Below are 20120 nucleotides of genomic sequence, written 5' to 3'. Positions count from 1 at the left end.
CCCATAAATAGGCAAATTCCAAGAGGGGTAGTCACCCCCATAAACCCTAGGCAACTTCCAAGGGGGGCATACACCCCCACAAACCCTAGGCATTCCCCGATTAACTTTTGATATTCTGAGAGGGGTAGGATTCAACAAGGGCAAGTGTGGGACCTGGTTAATGAAGGCGTGGGCCAGATCAAAGTGGCAGGGGGATGTGAAACAGAATCTCAAGTGAGGAGATCAGAAATCACAAGAGGGCTTTTTAGCCCACTGCCCGCATAATTTCAACCTAACCTATCAGTGACACGCTCTTCATTCTCCCGGCCCCAGAAAGGCCAATAAGAAAACCCAGATATTTTATTTCACCTATTAGGTGTTCAAAAATTCATAGTTAAAAGAATGGAGAGGTTCACCAATCAGCAGCTAATGTACCTTTAAGGGCTGAGGTGAGCCGGTCTCCTAGCAACAGCCAGGTTTGCAGCAGTTGGACAATTAGGTTTTAGTATCACATTAGTTAAAAGAGGCCCTGCGGGGGGAAGAAGGTGAGGGACGTTTTAACTGGATAGCAGTACTGTCTGGGTTTAGAGACTCCACAGAAGACCCGAGTGACGGACGAGAGTCGAGTTGGACCTTCCGGTCGGGAATCACGCTTTTTTGAAGGCAATTGGTTGGAGTCGAAATCGCAGACGCAAGATAAGCAGTAGGAACATTATTCTTTTATTTATTGTCTTACTTACATTATTGTCTTAATGATGTGGAAAGGCAAAGATAGGAGAGGTTGTGTGGATCGATACCTGCCACGTGGGCGAGTGGGTAACTCTGGTTAGTGTCCCTGGGGATTCCTTCTTAACCACGGTCAGGTTAAAAATAGTCCAGAACTTTCATTATATGAAAATTCTGGAAAAATAGTCCCAACTACCTAAGGGAATTAAGAAGTAGGCCTACAGATTCTCCGCATGGCCTGAGTGAGGCCCAAGGAGCTAGGCCGCCCTGGAATTAAACCCTTAGAAGTAGTATGACCTGTACAATTTTGTGCCTTTCGTTGTCTGGTCTAGGGGGTAGTACATACGCCAAGCGTGATTGGCTTGGTTTAAGCCATTTCAGGGGAGGTGTCGCCTTTCATTGTCTGGTCCAGGGGTAATACACACGGCAAGCTTGATCAACTTGACGGAGCCGGCTCGAGGAGGGTGTCTAATGTAAAGGCTCGAAACACCCGAAGATCCGAGAGTGCATTACTGATGATGTGTCCTGGCACATGACAATGAGAGGTTTCGATTTTCCTATACAAGCAGCTGGCTTAGGAGCTCAGACTTTAAATTCTGCAGACTAACCTTTGCCAGCTAAACATATAGATCCACCAGCCCTACACTTAAACCTAATCCTAAAGTCCAAAAGGGGCATACACCCCCATAAATAGGCAAATTCCAAGAGGGGTAGTCACCCCCATAAACCCTAGGCAACTTCCAAGGGGGGCATACACCCCCACAAACCCTAGGCATTCCCCGATTAACTTTTGATATTCTGAGAGGGGTAGGATTCAACAAGGGCAAGTGTGGGACCTGGTTAATGAAGGCGTGGGCCAGATCAAAGTGGCAGGGGGATGTGAAACAGAATCTCAAGTGAGGAGATCAGAAATCACAAGAGGGCTTTTTAGCCCACTGCCCGCATAATTTCAACCTAACCTATCAGTGACACGCTCTTCATTCTCCCGGCCCCAGAAAGGCCAATAAGAAAACCCAGATATTTTATTTCACCTATTAGGTGTTCAAAAATTCATAGTTAAAAGAATGGAGAGGTTCACCAATCAGCAGCTAATGTACCTTTAAGGGCTGAGGTGAGCCGGTCTCCTAGCAACAGCCAGGTTTGCAGCAGTTGGACAATTAGGTTTTAGTATCACATTAGTTAAAAGAGGCCCTGCGGGGGGAAGAAGGTGAGGGACGTTTTAACTGGATAGCAGTACTGTCTGGGTTTAGAGACTCCACAGAAGACCCGAGTGACGGACGAGAGTCGAGTTGGACCTTCCGGTCGGGAATCACGCTTTTTTGAAGGCAATTGGTTGGAGTCGAAATCGCAGACGCAAGATAAGCAGTAGGAACATTATTCTTTTATTTATTGTCTTACTTACATTATTGTCTTAATGATGTGGAAAGGCAAAGATAGGAGAGGTTGTGTGGATCGATACCTGCCACGTGGGCGAGTGGGTAACTCTGGTTAGTGTCCCTGGGGATTCCTTCTTAACCACGGTCAGGTTAAAAATAGTCCAGAACTTTCATTATATGAAAATTCTGGAAAAATAGTCCCAACTACCTAAGGGAATTAAGAAGTAGGCCTACAGATTCTCCGCATGGCCTGAGTGAGGCCCAAGGAGCTAGGCCGCCCTGGAATTAAACCCTTAGAAGTAGTATGACCTGTACAATTTTGTGCCTTTCGTTGTCTGGTCTAGGGGGTAGTACATACGCCAAGCGTGATTGGCTTGGTTTAAGCCATTTCAGGGGAGGTGTCGCCTTTCATTGTCTGGTCCAGGGGTAATACACACGGCAAGCTTGATCAACTTGACGGAGCCGGCTCGAGGAGGGTGTCTAATGTAAAGGCTCGAAACACCCGAAGATCCGAGAGTGCATTACTGATGATGTGTCCTGGCACATGACAATGAGAGGTTTCGATTTTCCTATACAAGCAGCTGGCTTAGGAGCTCAGACTTTAAATTCTGCAGACTAACCTTTGCCAGCTAAACATATAGATCCACCAGCCCTACACTTAAACCTAATCCTAAAGTCCAAAAGGGGCATACACCCCCATAAATAGGCAAATTCCAAGAGGGGTAGTCACCCCCATAAACCCTAGGCAACTTCCAAGGGGGGCATACACCCCCACAAACCCTAGGCATTCCCCGATTAACTTTTGATATTCTGAGAGGGGTAGGATTCAACAAGGGCAAGTGTGGGACCTGGTTAATGAAGGCGTGGGCCAGATCAAAGTGGCAGGGGGATGTGAAACAGAATCTCAAGTGAGGAGATCAGAAATCACAAGAGGGCTTTTTAGCCCACTGCCCGCATAATTTCAACCTAACCCTAACCCTAACCCTAACCCTAACCCTAACCCTAACCCTAACCCTAACCCTAACCCTAACCCTAACCCTAACCCTAACCCTAACCCTAACCCTAACCCTAACCCTAACCCTAACCCTAACCCTAACCCTAACCCTAACCCTAACCCTAACCCTAACCCTAACCCTAACCCTAACCCTAACCCTAACCCTAACCCTAACCCTAACCCTAACCCTAACCCTAACCCTAACCCTAACCCTAACCCTAACCCTAACCCTAACCCTAACCCTAACCCTAACCCTAACCCTAACCCTAACCCTAACCCTAACCCTAACCCTAACCCTAACCCTAACCCTAACCCTAACCCTAACCCTAACCCTAACCCTAACCCTAACCCTAACCCTAACCCTAACCCTAACCCTAACCCTAACCCTAACCCTAACCCTAACCCTAACCCTAACCCTAACCCTAACCCTAACCCTAACCCTAACCCTAACCCTAACCCTAACCCTAACCCTAACCCTAACCCTAACCCTAACCCTAACCCTAACCCTAACCCTAACCCTAACCCTAACCCTAACCCTAACCCTAACCCTAACCCTAACCCTAACCCTAACCCTAACCCTAACCCTAACCCTAACCCTAACCCTAACCCTAACCCTAACCCTAACCCTAACCCTAACCCTAACCCTAACCCTAACCCTAACCCTAACCCTAACCCTAACCCTAACCCTAACCCTAACCCTAACCCTAACCCTAACCCTAACCCTAACCCTAACCCTAACCCTAACCCTAACCCTAACCCTAACCCTAACCCTAACCCTAACCCTAACCCTAACCCTAACCCTAACCCTAACCCTAACCCTAACCCTAACCCTAACCCTAACCCTAACCCTAACCCTAACCCTAACCCTAACCCTAACCCTAACCCTAACCCTAACCCTAACCCTAACCCTAACCCTAACCCTAACCCTAACCCTAACCCTAACCCTAACCCTAACCCTAACCCTAACCCTAACCCTAACCCTAACCCTAACCCTAACCCTAACCCTAACCCTAACCCTAACCCTAACCCTAACCCTAACCCTAACCCTAACCCTAACCCTAACCCTAACCCTAACCCTAACCCTAACCCTAACCCTAACCCTAACCCTAACCCTAACCCTAACCCTAACCCTAACCCTAACCCTAACCCTAACCCTAACCCTAACCCTAACCCTAACCCTAACCCTAACCCTAACCCTAACCCTAACCCTAACCCTAACCCTAACCCTAACCCTAACCCTAACCCTAACCCTAACCCTAACCCTAACCCTAACCCTAACCCTAACCCTAACCCTAGGCAACTTCCAAGGGGGGCATACACCCCCACAAACCCTAGGCATTCCCCGATTAACTTTTGATATTCTGAGAGGGGTAGGATTCAACAAGGGCAAGTGTGGGACCTGGTTAATGAAGGCGTGGGCCAGATCAAAGTGGCAGGGGGATGTGAAACAGAATCTCAAGTGAGGAGATCAGAAATCACAAGAGGGCTTTTTAGCCCACTGCCCGCATAATTTCAACCTAACCTATCAGTGACACGCTCTTCATTCTCCCGGCCCCAGAAAGGCCAATAAGAAAACCCAGATATTTTATTTCACCTATTAGGTGTTCAAAAATTCATAGTTAAAAGAATGGAGAGGTTCACCAATCAGCAGCTAATGTACCTTTAAGGGCTGAGGTGAGCCGGTCTCCTAGCAACAGCCAGGTTTGCAGCAGTTGGACAATTAGGTTTTAGTATCACATTAGTTAAAAGAGGCCCTGCGGGGGGAAGAAGGTGAGGGACGTTTTAACTGGATAGCAGTACTGTCTGGGTTTAGAGACTCCACAGAAGACCCGAGTGACGGACGAGAGTCGAGTTGGACCTTCCGGTCGGGAATCACGCTTTTTTGAAGGCAATTGGTTGGAGTCGAAATCGCAGACGCAAGATAAGCAGTAGGAACATTATTCTTTTATTTATTGTCTTACTTACATTATTGTCTTAATGATGTGGAAAGGCAAAGATAGGAGAGGTTGTGTGGATCGATACCTGCCACGTGGGCGAGTGGGTAACTCTGGTTAGTGTCCCTGGGGATTCCTTCTTAACCACGGTCAGGTTAAAAATAGTCCAGAACTTTCATTATATGAAAATTCTGGAAAAATAGTCCCAACTACCTAAGGGAATTAAGAAGTAGGCCTACAGATTCTCCGCATGGCCTGAGTGAGGCCCAAGGAGCTAGGCCGCACTGGAATTAAACCCTTAGAAGTAGTATGACCTGTACAATTTTGTGCCTTTCGTTGTCTGGTCTAGGGGGTAGTACATACGCCAAGCGTGATTGGCTTGGTTTAAGCCATTTCAGGGGAGGTGTCGCCTTTCATTGTCTGGTCCAGGGGTAATACACACGGCAAGCTTGATCAACTTGACGGAGCCGGCTCGAGGAGGGTGTCTAATGTAAAGGCTCGAAACACCCGAAGATCCGAGAGTGCATTACTGATGATGTGTCCTGGCACATGACAATGAGAGGTTTCGATTTTCCTATACAAGCAGCTGGCTTAGGAGCTCAGACTTTAAATTCTGCAGACTAACCTTTGCCAGCTAAACATATAGATCCACCAGCCCTACACTTAAACCTAATCCTAAAGTCCAAAAGGGGCATACACCCCCATAAATAGGCAAATTCCAAGAGGGGTAGTCACCCCCATAAACCCTAGGCAACTTCCAAGGGGGGCATACACCCCCACAAACCCTAGGCATTCCCCGATTAACTTTTGATATTCTGAGAGGGGTAGGATTCAACAAGGGCAAGTGTGGGACCTGGTTAATGAAGGCGTGGGCCAGATCAAAGTGGCAGGGGGATGTGAAACAGAATCTCAAGTGAGGAGATCAGAAATCACAAGAGGGCTTTTTAGCCCACTGCCCGCATAATTTCAACCTAACCCTAACCCTAACCCTAACCCTAACCCTAACCCTAACCCTAACCCTAACCCTAACCCTAACCCTAACCCTAACCCTAACCCTAACCCTAACCCTAACCCTAACCCTAACCCTAACCCTAACCCTAACCCTAACCCTAACCCTAACCCTAACCCTAACCCTAACCCTAACCCTAACCCTAACCCTAACCCTAACCCTAACCCTAACCCTAACCCTAACCCTAACCCTAACCCTAACCCTAACCCTAACCCTAACCCTAACCCTAACCCTAACCCTAACCCTAACCCTAACCCTAACCCTAACCCTAACCCTAACCCTAACCCTAACCCTAACCCTAACCCTAACCCTAACCCTAACCCTAACCCTAACCCTAACCCTAACCCTAACCCTAACCCTAACCCTAACCCTAACCCTAACCCTAACCCTAACCCTAACCCTAACCCTAACCCTAACCCTAACCCTAACCCTAACCCTAACCCTAACCCTAACCCTAACCCTAACCCTAACCCTAACCCTAACCCTAATGTGCGCGGGCCCTAACCCTAACCCTAACCCTAACCCTAACCCTAACCCTAACCCTAACCCTAACCCTAACCCTAACCCTAACCCTAACCCTAACCCTAACCCTAACCCTAACCCTAACCCTAACCCTAACCCTAACCCTAACCCTAACCCTAACCCTAACCCTAACCCTAACCCTAACCCTAACCCTAACCCTAACCCAAACCCAAACCCTAACCCTAACCCTAACCCTAACCCTAACCCTAACCCTAACCCTAACCCTAACCCTAACCCTAACCCTAACCCTAACCCTAACCCTAACCCTAACCCTAACCCTAACCCTAACCCTAACCCTAACCCTAACCCTAACCCTAACCCTACTGCCCGCATAATTTCAACCTAACCACAAACCCTGGGCAACTCCCCAATTAGCCCTGGCTTCGTCACCACAAACCCTAAGCACACCCCGATTAACCCTAGCTAAACCACCAGAAACCTGATATATACTTCCACCAGCCCAACACTCAACCCTAATCCTAAAGTCAAAAAGGGGCACACACCCCCAGAAACCCTAGGCACTCACCGATTATCCTTGGCTTCGTCCCACAAACCCTAAGTACACCCCGATTAACCCTCGTTAAAGACCCACAAACCGGATATCTAATGTCGAGAGGGGCAAGATTCAACAAAGGCAAGTGTGGGACCTGGTTAATGAAGGCGTGGGCCAGATCAAAGTGGCAGGGTCACGTGAAACGGAATCTCAAGTGAGGAGATCAAAAATCACAAGAGGGCTTTTTAGCCCACTGCCCGCATAATCTCAACCTAAACCTAACCACTATTAAAACTTGCTAAACCCCCACAAACTGGATATCCTATGTCAAGGGGAACAAGATTCAACAAAGGCAAGTATTGGACCTGGTTAATGAAAGTGTGGGTCAGATCAAAGTGGCAGGGTCACGTGAAACTGAATCTCAAGTGACGAGATCAAAAAGCACAAGAGGGCTGATTCGCCCACTGCCCGCATAACCTCAACCTAACCCTAACGCTAGCCAGCATAGCAGCTCATACTTCAAATTCTGCAGACTAACCTCTGCCAGCCAAGCATGTACATCCAACAGTCCTACACTCAAACCTAATCCTAAAGTCCAAAAGCGGCACACACCACCACAAACCCTGGGCAACTCCCCAATTAGCCCTGGCTTCGTCCCCACAAACCCTAAGCACACCCCGATTAACCCTAGCTAAACCACCAGAAACCTGATATATACTTCCACCAGCCCAACACTCAACCCTAATCCCAAAGTCAAAAAGGGGCACACACACCCACAAACCCTAGGCACTCACCGATTATCCTTGGCTTCGTCCCACAAACCCTAAGTACACCCCGATTAACCCTCGTTAAAGACCCACAAACCGGATATCCAATGTCGAGAGGGGCAAGATTCAACAAAGGCAAGTGTGGGACCTGGTTAATGAAGGCGTGGGCCAGATCAAAGTGGCAGGGTCACGTGAAACGGAATCTCAAGTGAGGAGATCAAAAATCACAAGAGGGCTTTTTAGCCCACTGCCCGCATAATCTCAACCTAAACCTAACCCCTATTAAACCTTGCTAAACCCCCACAAACTGGATATCCTATGTCAAGGGGAACAAGATTCAACAAAGGCAAGTATTGGACCTGGTTAATGAAAGCGTGGGTCAGATCAAAGTGGCAGGGTCATGTGAAACTGAATCTCAAGTGACGAGATCAAAAAGCACAAGAGGGCTGATTCACCCACTGCCCACATACGCTCAACCTAACCGTAATGTGATGTGGAGAACACTCCCAGCTGGTGGTGTCCTGTCGCCATGACAGTTGTGCTGTTGATAATAGTCCCACCTGGTGGTGTCCTCCCAGAATGGCAGGTCCTCTGTGGGTAACCGTACCTCCTGGTGGTGTTCTGCCGCAAAGATAGATTAGATCTGGACAATACTCTCACCTGGTGGAGTCCTGCCATAACAACACGTTAGTTGTGGGACAAGACTGCCACCTGGTGGTGTCCTGCCACAATGACATGTTCGCTATGTATGCCATTCCCACCTGGTCGTGTCCTTCCGTGATGTGTGTTTTGGTGTGGACAACTCTCCCACCTGCTGGTGTCCTGCCGGAGGATCTGATCTTTTGCAGAAAACACTTTCACCTTGTGGTGCCTTACGTAATGACAGTTTGGCTGTGTACAACATTTCCACCTGCAGATGTCATGCCCTTGTTGACAACACTCCCACCTTGTGGTGTCCTGCCGCAATGACAGTTCGTCCGTAGACAATAGTCCCACCTGGTGGTGACCTGTCATAATGACAGATCAGATGTGTACAACACTCCCACCTGCTGGTGTCCTGCAACCATGACAGATCAGATGTGGAGAATACTCCCACCAGGTGGTGTCCTGCCACAATGACAGTTCATCCGTAGACAATACTCCCACCTGGTGGTGTCCTGTCATAACGACAGATCAGATGTATACAACACTCCCACCTGCTGGTGTCCTGCCACCATGACAGATCAGATGTGGACAATACTCCCACCTGGTGGTGTCCTGTCATAACGACAGATCAGATGTATACAACACTCCCACCTGCTGGTGTCCTGCCACCATGACAGATCAGATGTGGACAATACTCCCACCTGGTGGTGTCCTGTCGTAACGACAGATCAGATGTGGACAATACTCCCACCTGGTGGTGTCCTGTCACAATTGATTAGGAGAAGACAGAAATCCCACCTGGTGGTGACCTGTTGGTAAGATAGTTTTGCAACAAAATCCTAACCCTTACCCTCACGCGAGCCTATCCGCCATAGCAGTTCATACATCACTGCTCAAAACCCTAGGCACTCCCCGATTAACCCTTGCTAAATCCCCATAAATCAGATATTCTATGTCGAGAGGGGTAGGATTCAACAAGGGCAAGTGTGGGACCTGGTTAATGAAGGCGTGGGCCAGATCAAAGTGGCAGGGTGATGTGAAACAGAATCTCAAGTGAGGAGATCAGAAATCACAAGAGGGCTTTTTTAGCCCACTGCCCGCATAATCTCAACCTAACCCTAACCCCTAACCCTAACCCTAACCCCTAACCCTAACCCTAACCCTAACCCTAACCCTAATGCCCACTGCCCGCATAATCTCAACCTAACCCTAATCCTAAAGTCAAAAAGGGGCACACACCCCCACAAACCCTAGGCACTCACCGATTATCCTTGGCTTCGTCCCACAAACCCTGTACACCCCGATTAATCCTCGTTAAAGACCCACAAACCGGATATCCAATGTCGAGAGGGGCAAGATTCAACAAAGGCAAGTGTGGGACCTGGTTAATGAAGGCGTGGGCCAGATCAAAGTGGCAGGGTCACGTGAAACGGAATCTCAAGTGAGGAGATCAAAAATCACAAGAGGGCTTTTTAGCCCACTGCCCGCATAATCTCAACCTAAACCTAACCCCTATTAAACCTTGCTAAACCCCCACAAACTGGATATCCTATGTCAAGGGGAACAAGATTCAACAAAGGCAAGTATTGGACCTGGTTAATGAAAGCGTGGGTCAGATCAAAGTGGCAGGGTCATGTGAAACTGAATCTCAAGTGACGAGATCAAAAAGCACAAGAGGGCTGATTCACCCACTGCCCACATATGCTCAACCTAACCGTAATGTGATGTGGAGAACACTCCCAGCTGGTGGTGTCCTGTCGCCATGACAGTTGTGCTGTTGATAATAGTCCCACCTGGTGGTGTCCTCCCAGAATGGCAGGTCCTCTGTGGGTAACCGTACCTCCTGGTGGTGTTCTGCCGCAAAGATAGATTAGATCTGGACAATACTCTCACCTGGTGGAGTCCTGCCATAACAACACGTTAGTTGTGTGACAAGACTGCCACCTGGTGGTGTCCTGCCACAATGACATGTTCGCTGTGTATGCCATTCCCACCTGGTCGTGTCCTTCCGTGATGTGTGTTTTGGTGTGGACAACTCTCCCACCTGCTGGTGTCCTGCCGGAGGATCTGATCTTTTGCAGAAAACACTTTCACCTTGTGGTGCCTTACGTAATGACAGTTTGGCTGTGTACAACATTTCCACCTGCAGATGTCATGCCCTTGTTGACAACACTCCCACCTTGTGGTGTCCTGCCGCAATGACAGTTCGTCCGTAGACAATACTCCCACCTGGTGGTGACCTGTCATAATGACAGATCAGATGTGTACAACACTCCCACCTGCTGGTGTCCTGCAGCCATGACAGATCAGATGTGGAGAATACTCCCACCTGGTGGTGTCCTGCCACAATGACAGTTCGTCCGTAGACAATACTCCCACCTGGTGGTGTCCTGTCATAACGACAGATCAGATGTGTACAACACTCCCACCTGCTGGTGTCCTGCAACCATGACAGATCAGATGTGGAGAATACTCCCACCAGGTGGTGTCCTGCCACCATGACAGATCAGATGTGGACAATACTCCCACCTGGTGGTGTCCTGTCATAACGACAGATCAGATGTATACAACACTCCCACCTGCTGGTGTCCTGCCACCATGACAGATCAGATGTGGACAATACTCCCACCTGGTGGTGTCCTGTCATAACGACAGATCAGATGTATACAACACTCCCACCTGCTGGTGTCCTGCCACCATGACAGATCAGATGTGGACAATACTCCCACCTGGTGGTGTCCTGTCATAACGACAGATCAGATGTGGACAATACTCCCACCTGGTGGTGTCCTGTCACAATTGATTAGGAGAAGACAGAAATCCCACCTGGTGGTGACCTGTTGGTAAGATAGTTTTGCAACAAAATCCTAACCCTTACCCTCACGCGAGCCTATCCGCCATAGCAGTTCATACATCACTGCTCAAAACCCTAGGCACTCCCCGATTAACCCTTGCTAAATCCCCATAAATCAGATATTCTATGTCGAGAGGGGTAGGATTCAACAAGGGCAAGTGTGGGACCTGGTTAATGAAGGCGTGGGCCAGATCAAAGTGGCAGGGTGATGTGAAACAGAATCTCAAGTGAGGAGATCAGAAATCACAAGAGGGCTTTTTTAGCCCACTGCCCGCATAATCTCAACCTAACCCTAACCCCTAACCCTAACCCTAACCCCTAACCCTAACCCTAACGCTCGAAACACCCGAAGATCCGAGAGTGCATTACTGATGATGTGTCCTGGCACATGACAATGAGAGGTTTCGATTTTCCTATACAAGCAGCTGGCTTAGGAGCTCAGACTTTAAATTCTGCAGACTAACCTTTGCCAGCTAAACATGTGGATCCACCAGCCCTACACTTAAACCTAATCCTAAAGTCCAAAAGGGGCATACACCCCCATAAATAGGCAAATTCCAAGAGGGGTAGTCACCCCCATAAACCCTAGGCAACTTCCAAGGGGGGCATACACCCCCACAAACCCTAGGCATTCCCCGATTAACTTTTGATATTCTGAGAGGGGTAGGATTCAACAAGGGCAAGTGTGGGACCTGGTTAATGAAGCCGTGGGCCAGATCAAAGTGGCAGGGTGATGTGAAACAGAATCTCAAGTGAGGAGATCAGAAATCACAAGAGGGCTTTTTAGCCCACTGCCCGCATAATTTCACCCTAACCCTAACCCTAACCCTAACCCTAATGCCCACTGCCCGCATAATCTCAACCTAACCCTAATCCTAAAGTCAAAAAGGCGCACACACCCCCACAAACCCTAGGCACTCACCGATTATCCTTGGCTTCGTCCCACAAACCCTGTACACCCCGATTAACCCTCGTTAAAGACCCACAAACCGGATATCCAATGTCGAGAGGGGCAAGATTCAACAAAGGCAAGTGTGGGACCTGGTTAATGAAGGCGTGGGCCAGATCAAAGTGGCAGGGTCACGTGAAACGGAATCTCAAGTGAGGAGATCAAAAATCACAAGAGGGCTTTTTAGCCCACTGCCCGCATAATCTCAACCTAAACCTAACCCCTATTAAACCTTGCTAAACCCCCACAAACTGGATATCCTATGTCAAGGGGAACAAGATTCAACAAAGGCAAGTATTGGACCTGGTTAATGAAAGCGTGGGTCAGATCAAAGCGGCAGGGTCACGTGAAACTGAATCTCAAGTGACGAGATCAAAAAGCACAAGAGGGCTGATTCACCCACTGCCCACATACGCTCAACCTAACCGTAATGTGATGTGGAGAACACTCCCAGCTGGTGGTGTCCTGTCGCCATGACAGTTGTGCTGTTGATAATAGTCCCACCTGGTGGTGTCCTCCCAGAATGGCAGGTCCTCTGTGGGTAACCGTACCTCCTGGTGGTGTTCTGCCGCAAAGATAGATTAGATCTGGACAATACTCTCACCTGGTGGAGTCCTGCCATAACAACACGTTAGTTGTGTGACAAGACTGCCACCTGGTGGTGTCCTGCCACAATGACATGTTCGCTGTGTATGCCATTCCCACCTGGTCGTGTCCTTCCGTGATGTGTGTTTTGGTGTGGACAACTCTCCCACCTGCTGGTGTCCTGCCGGAGGATCTGATCTTTTGCAGAAAACACTTTCACCTTGTGGTGCCTTACATAATGACAGTTTGGCTGTGTACAACATTTCCACCTGCAGATGTCATGCCCTTGTTGACAACACTCCCACCTTGTGGTGTCCTGCCGCAATGACAGTTCGTCCGTAGACAATACTCCCACCTGGTGGTGACCTGTCATAATGACAGATCAGATGTGTACAACACTCCCACCTGCTGGTGTCCTGCAGCCATGACAGATCAGATGTGGAGAATACTCCCACCTGGTGGTGTCCTGCCACAATGACAGTTCGTCCGTAGACAATACTCCCACCTGGTGGTGTCCTGTCATAACGACAGATCAGATGTGTACAACACTCCCACCTGCTGGTGTCCTGCAACCATGACAGATCAGATGTGGAGAATACTCCCACCAGGTGGTGTCCTGCCACCATGACAGATCAGATGTGGACAATACTCCCACCTGGTGGTGTCCTGTCATAACGACAGATCAGATGTATACAACACTCCCACCTGCTGGTGTCCTGCCACCATGACAGATCAGATGTGGACAATACTCCCACCTGGTGGTGTCCTGTCAAAACGACAGATCAGATGTATACAACACTCCCACCTGCTGGTGTCCTGCCACCATGACAGATCAGATGTGGACAATACTCCCACCTGGTGGTGTCCTGTCATAACGACAGATCAGATGTATACAACACTCCCACCTGCTGGTGTCCTGCCACCATGACAGATCAGATGTGGACAATACTCCCACCTGGTGGTGTTCTGTCATAACGACAGATCAGATGTGGACAATACTCCCACCTGGTGGTGTCCTGTCACAATTGATTAGGAGAAGACAGAAATCCCACCTGGTGGTGACCTGTTGGTAAGATAGTTTTGCAACAAAATCCTAACCCTTACCCTCACGCGAGCCTATCCGCCATAGCAGTTCATACATCACTGCTCAAAACCCTAGGCACTCCCCGATTAACCCTTGCTAAATCCCCATAAATCAGATATTCTATGTCGAGAGGGGTAGGATTCAACAAGGGCAAGTGTGGGACCTGGTTAATGAAGGCGTGGGCCAGATCAAAGTGGCAGGGTGATGTGAAACAGAATCTCAAGTGAGGAGATCAGAAATCACAAGAGGGCTTTTTTAGCCCACTGCCCGCATAATCTCAACCTAACCCTAATCCCTAACCCTAACCCTAACCCCTAACCCTAACCCTAACGCTCGAAACACCCGAAGATCCGAGAGTGCATTACTGATGATGTGTCCTGGCACATGACAATGAGAGGTTTCGATTTTCCTATACAAGCAGCTGGCTTAGGAGCTCAGACTTTAAATTCTGCAGACTAACCTTTGCCAGCTAAACATGTGGATCCACCAGCCCTACACTTAAACCTAATCCTAAAGTCCAAAAGGGGCATACACCCCCATAAATAGGCAAATTCCAAGAGGGGTAGTCACCCCCATAAACCCTAGGCAACTTCCAAGGGGGGCATACACCCCCACAAACCCTAGGCATTCCCCGATTAACTTTTGATATTCTGAGAGGGGTAGGATTCAACAAGGGCAAGTGTGGGACCTGGTTAATGAAGGCGTGGGCCAGATCAAAGTGGCAGGGTGATGTGAAACAGAATCTCAAGTGAGGAGATCAGAAATCACAAGAGGGCTTTTTAGCCCACTGCCCGCATAATTTCACCCTAACCCTAACCCTAACCCTAACCCTAATGCCCACTGCCCGCATAATCTCAACCTAACCCTAATCCTAAAGTCAAAAAGGCGCACACACCCCCACAAACCCTAGGCACTCACCGATTATCCTTGGCTTCGTCCCACAAACCCTGTACACCCCGATTAACCCTCGTTAAAGACCCACAAACCGGATATCCAATGTCGAGAGGGGCAAGATTCAACAAAGGCAAGTGTGGGACCTGGTTAATGAAGGCGTGGGCCAGATCAAAGTGGCAGGGTCACGTGAAACGGAATCTCAAGTGAGGAGATCAAAAATCACAAGAGGGCTTTTTAGCCCACTGCCCGCATAATCTCAACCTAAACCTAACCCCTATTAAACCTTGCTAAACCCCCACAAACTGGATATCCTATGTCAAGGGGAACAAGATTCAACAAAGGCAAGTATTGGACCTGGTTAATGAAAGCGTGGGTCAGATCAAAGTGGCAGGGTCACGTGAAACTGAATCTCAAGTGACGAGATCAAAAAGCACAAGAGGGCTGATTCACCCACTGCCCACATACGCTCAACCTAACCGTAATGTGATGTGGAGAACACTCCCAGCTGGTGGTGTCCTGTCGCCATGACAGTTGTGCTGTTGATAATAGTCCCACCTGGTGGTGTCCTCCCAGAATGGCAGGTCCTCTGTGGGTAACTGTACCTCCTGGTGGTGTTCTGCCGCAAAGATAGATTAGATCTGGACAATACTCTCACCTGGTGGAGTCCTGCCATAACAACACGTTAGTTGTGTGACAAGACTGCCACCTGGTGGTGTCCTGCCACAATGACAGTTCATCCGTAGACAATACTCCCACCTGGTGGTGTCCTGTCATAACGACAGATCAGATGTGTACAACACTCCCACCTGCTGGTGTCCTGCAACCATGACAGATCAGATGTGGAGAATACTCCCACCAGGTGGTGTCCTGCCACAATGACAGTTCATCCGTAGACAATACTCCCACCTGGTGGTGTCCTGTCATAACGACAGATCAGATGTGTACAACACTCCCACCTGCTGGTGTCCTGCCACCATGACAGATCAGATGTGGACAATACTCCCACCTGGTGGTGTCCTGTCATAACGACAGATCAGATGTGGACAATACTCCCACCTGGTGGTGTCCTGTCACAATTGATTAGGAGAAGACAGAAATCCCACCTGGTGGTGACCTGTTGGTAAGATAGTTTTGCAACAAAATCCTAACCCTTACCCTCACGCGAGCCTATCTGCCATAGCAGTTCATACATCACTGCTCAAAACTCGACAGCCTTACCTGTGACTGCCACATATATACATCCACCATCTCAACACTCAAACCAAATCCTAAAGTGCAAAACGGGCACACACCCCCACAAACCCTTGGCACTTCCCGACTAAAACTGGCTTCAGCCGCACAAACCCTAAGCATACCCCGATTAACTTTTGCTAGACCCCCACAAACCCGATGTCTTATGCCGAGAGGGGCAAGATTGAACAAAGGCAAGTGTTGGACCTGGTTAATGAAGGTGTGGGCCAGATCAAAGTGTCAGGGTCGTGTGAAACTGAATCTCGAGTGATGAGATCAAAAATCACAAGAGGGCTTTTTAGCCCACTGCCCGCATAATCTCAACCTAAACCTAACCCCTATTAAACCTTGCTAAACCCCCACAAACTGGATATCCTATGTCAAGGGGAACAAGATTCAACAAAGGCAAGTATTGGACCTGGTTAATGAAAGCGTGGGTCAGATCAAAGCGGCAGGGTCACGTGAAACTGAATCTCAAGTGACGAGATCAAAAAGCACAAGAGGGCTGATTCACCCACTGCCCACATACGCTCAACCTAACCGTAATGTGATGTGGAGAACACTCCCAGCTGGTGGTGTCCTGTCGCCATGACAGTTGTGCTGTTGATAATAGTCCCACCTGGTGGTGTCCTCCCAGAATGGCAGGTCCTCTGTGGGTAACCGTACCTCCTGGTGGTGTTCTGCCGCAAAGATAGATTAGATCTGGACAATACTCTCACCTGGTGGAGTCCTGCCATAACAACACGTTAGTTGTGTGACAAGACTGCCACCTGGTGGTGTCCTGCCACAATGACATGTTCGCTGTGTATGCCATTCCCACCTGGTCGTGTCCTTCCGTGATGTGTGTTTTGGTGTGGACAACTCTCCCACCTGCTGGTGTCCTGCCGGAGGATCTGATCTTTTGCAGAAAACACTTTCACCTTGTGGTGCCTTACATAATGACAGTTTGGCTGTGTACAACATTTCCACCTGCAGATGTCATGCCCTTGTTGACAACACTCCCACCTTGTGGTGTCCTGCCGCAATGACAGTTCGTCCGTAGACAATACTCCCACCTGGTGGTGACCTGTCATAATGACAGATCAGATGTGTACAACACTCCCACCTGCTGGTGTCCTGCAGCCATGACAGATCAGATGTGGAGAATACTCCCACCTGGTGGTGTCCTGCCACAATGACAGTTCGTCCGTAGACAATACTCCCACCTGGTGGTGTCCTGTCATAACGACAGATCAGATGTGTACAACACTCCCACCTGCTGGTGTCCTGCAACCATGACAGATCAGATGTGGAGAATACTCCCACCAGGTGGTGTCCTGCCACCATGACAGATCAGATGTGGACAATACTCCCACCTGGTGGTGTCCTGTCATAACGACAGATCAGATGTATACAACACTCCCACCTGCTGGTGTCCTGCCACCATGACAGATCAGATGTGGACAATACTCCCACCTGGTGGTGTCCTGTCAAAACGACAGATCAGATGTATACAACACTCCCACCTGCTGGTGTCCTGCCACCATGACAGATCAGATGTGGACAATACTCCCACCTGGTGGTGTCCTGTCATAACGACAGATCAGATGTATACAACACTCCCACCTGCTGGTGTCCTGCCACCATGACAGATCAGATGTGGACAATACTCCCACCTGGTGGTGTTCTGTCATAACGACAGATCAGATGTGGACAATACTCCCACCTGGTGGTGTCCTGTCACAATTGATTAGGAGAAGACAGAAATCCCACCTGGTGGTGACCTGTTGGTAAGATAGTTTTGCAACAAAATCCTAACCCTTACCCTCACGCGAGCCTATCCGCCATAGCAGTTCATACATCACTGCTCAAAACCCTAGGCACTCCCCGATTAACCCTTGCTAAATCCCCATAAATCAGATATTCTATGTCGAGAGGGGTAGGATTCAACAAGGGCAAGTGTGGGACCTGGTTAATGAAGGCGTGGGCCAGATCAAAGTGGCAGGGTGATGTGAAACAGAATCTCAAGTGAGGAGATCAGAAATCACAAGAGGGCTTTTTTAGCCCACTGCCCGCATAATCTCAACCTAACCCTAACCCCTAACCCTAACCCTAACCCCTAACCCTAACCCTAACGCTCGAAACACCCGAAGATCCGAGAGTGCATTACTGATGATGTGTCCTGGCACATGACAATGAGAGGTTTCGATTTTCCTATACAAGCAGCTGGCTTAGGAGCTCAGACTTTAAATTCTGCAGACTAACCTTTGCCAGCTAAACATGTGGATCCACCAGCCCTACACTTAAACCTAATCCTAAAGTCCAAAAGGGGCATACACCCCCATAAATAGGCAAATTCCAAGAGGGGTAGTCACCCCCATAAACCCTAGGCAACTTCCAAGGGGGGCATACACCCCCACAAACCCTAGGCATTCCCCGATTAACTTTTGATATTCTGAGAGGGGTAGGATTCAACAAGGGCAAGTGTGGGACCTGGTTAATGAAGGCGTGGGCCAGATCAAAGTGGCAGGGTGATGTGAAACAGAATCTCAAGTGAGGAGATCAGAAATCACAAGAGGGCTTTTTAGCCCACTGCCCGCATAATTTCACCCTAACCCTAACCCTAACCCTAACCCTAATGCCCACTGCCCGCATAATCTCAACCTAACCCTAATCCTAAAGTCAAAAAGGCGCACACACCCCCACAAACCCTAGGCACTCACCGATTATCCTTGGCTTCGTCCCACAAACCCTGTACACCCCGATTAACCCTCGTTAAAGACCCACAAACCGGATATCCAATGTCGAGAGGGGCAAGATTCAACAAAGGCAAGTGTGGGACCTGGTTAATGAAGGCGTGGGCCAGATCAAAGTGGCAGGGTCACGTGAAACGGAATCTCAAGTGAGGAGATCAAAAATCACAAGAGGGCTTTTTAGCCCACTGCCCGCATAATCTCAACCTAAACCTAACCCCTATTAAACCTTGCTAAACCCCCACAAACTGGATATCCTATGTCAAGGGGAACAAGATTCAACAAAGGCAAGTATTGGACCTGGTTAATGAAAGCGTGGGTCAGATCAAAGTGGCAGGGTCACGTGAAACTGAATCTCAAGTGACGAGATCAAAAAGCACAAGAGGGCTGATTCACCCACTGCCCACATACGCTCAACCTAACCGTAATGTGATGTGGAGAACACTCCCAGCTGGTGGTGTCCTGTCGCCATGACAGTTGTGCTGTTGATAATAGTCCCACCTGGTGGTGTCCTCCCAGAATGGCAGGTCCTCTGTGGGTAACTGTACCTCCTGGTGGTGTTCTGCCGCAAAGATAGATTAGATCTGGACAATACTCTCACCTGGTGGAGTCCTGCCATAACAACACGTTAGTTGTGTGACAAGACTGCCACCTGGTGGTGTCCTGCCACAATGACAGTTCATCCGTAGACAATACTCCCACCTGGTGGTGTCCTGTCATAACGACAGATCAGATGTGTACAACACTCCCACCTGCTGGTGTCCTGCAACCATGACAGATCAGATGTGGAGAATACTCCCACCAGGTGGTGTCCTGCCACAATGACAGTTCATCCGTAGACAATACTCCCACCTGGTGGTGTCCTGTCATAACGACAGATCAGATGTGTACAACACTCCCACCTGCTGGTGTCCTGCCACCATGACAGATCAGATGTGGACAATACTCCCACCTGGTGGTGTCCTGTCATAACGACAGATCAGATGTGGACAATACTCCCACCTGGTGGTGTCCTGTCACAATTGATTAGGAGAAGACAGAAATCCCACCTGGTGGTGACCTGTTGGTAAGATAGTTTTGCAACAAAATCCTAACCCTTACCCTCACGCGAGCCTATCTGCCATAGCAGTTCATACATCACTGCTCAAAACTCGACAGCCTTACCTGTGACTGCCACATATATACATCCACCATCTCAACACTCAAACCAAATCCTAAAGTGCAAAACGGGCACACACCCCCACAAACCCTTGGCACTTCCCGACTAAAACTGGCTTCAGCCGCACAAACCCTAAGCATACCCCGATTAACTTTTGCTAGACCCCCACAAACCCGATGTCTTATGCC

The 20120-nt window shown here is 49.0% G+C and overlaps 1 protein-coding gene across 1 annotated transcript in view; it reads left to right on the top strand.

The window, feature by feature from the left end:
- The first annotated feature begins 4294 nt into the window (after positions 1-4294).
- The window catches only part of LOC132400043 (general transcription factor II-I repeat domain-containing protein 2B-like), a 63379-nt gene continuing 47553 nt past the window's right edge, over positions 4295-20120 (top strand). Inside the window, exon 1 of the mRNA XM_059981132.1 lies at positions 4295-5003. The gene's annotated coding sequence lies outside the window, so the exon portion shown is untranslated. The remainder of the gene's footprint in view (positions 5004-20120) is intronic.

The sequence above is a fragment of the Hypanus sabinus genome, chromosome 9 (assembly GCF_030144855.1).
Source record: "Hypanus sabinus isolate sHypSab1 chromosome 9, sHypSab1.hap1, whole genome shotgun sequence".
NCBI lineage: Eukaryota > Metazoa > Chordata > Chondrichthyes > Myliobatiformes > Dasyatidae > Hypanus > Hypanus sabinus.
This window is presented reverse-complemented; position numbering and strand designations above follow the sequence as displayed.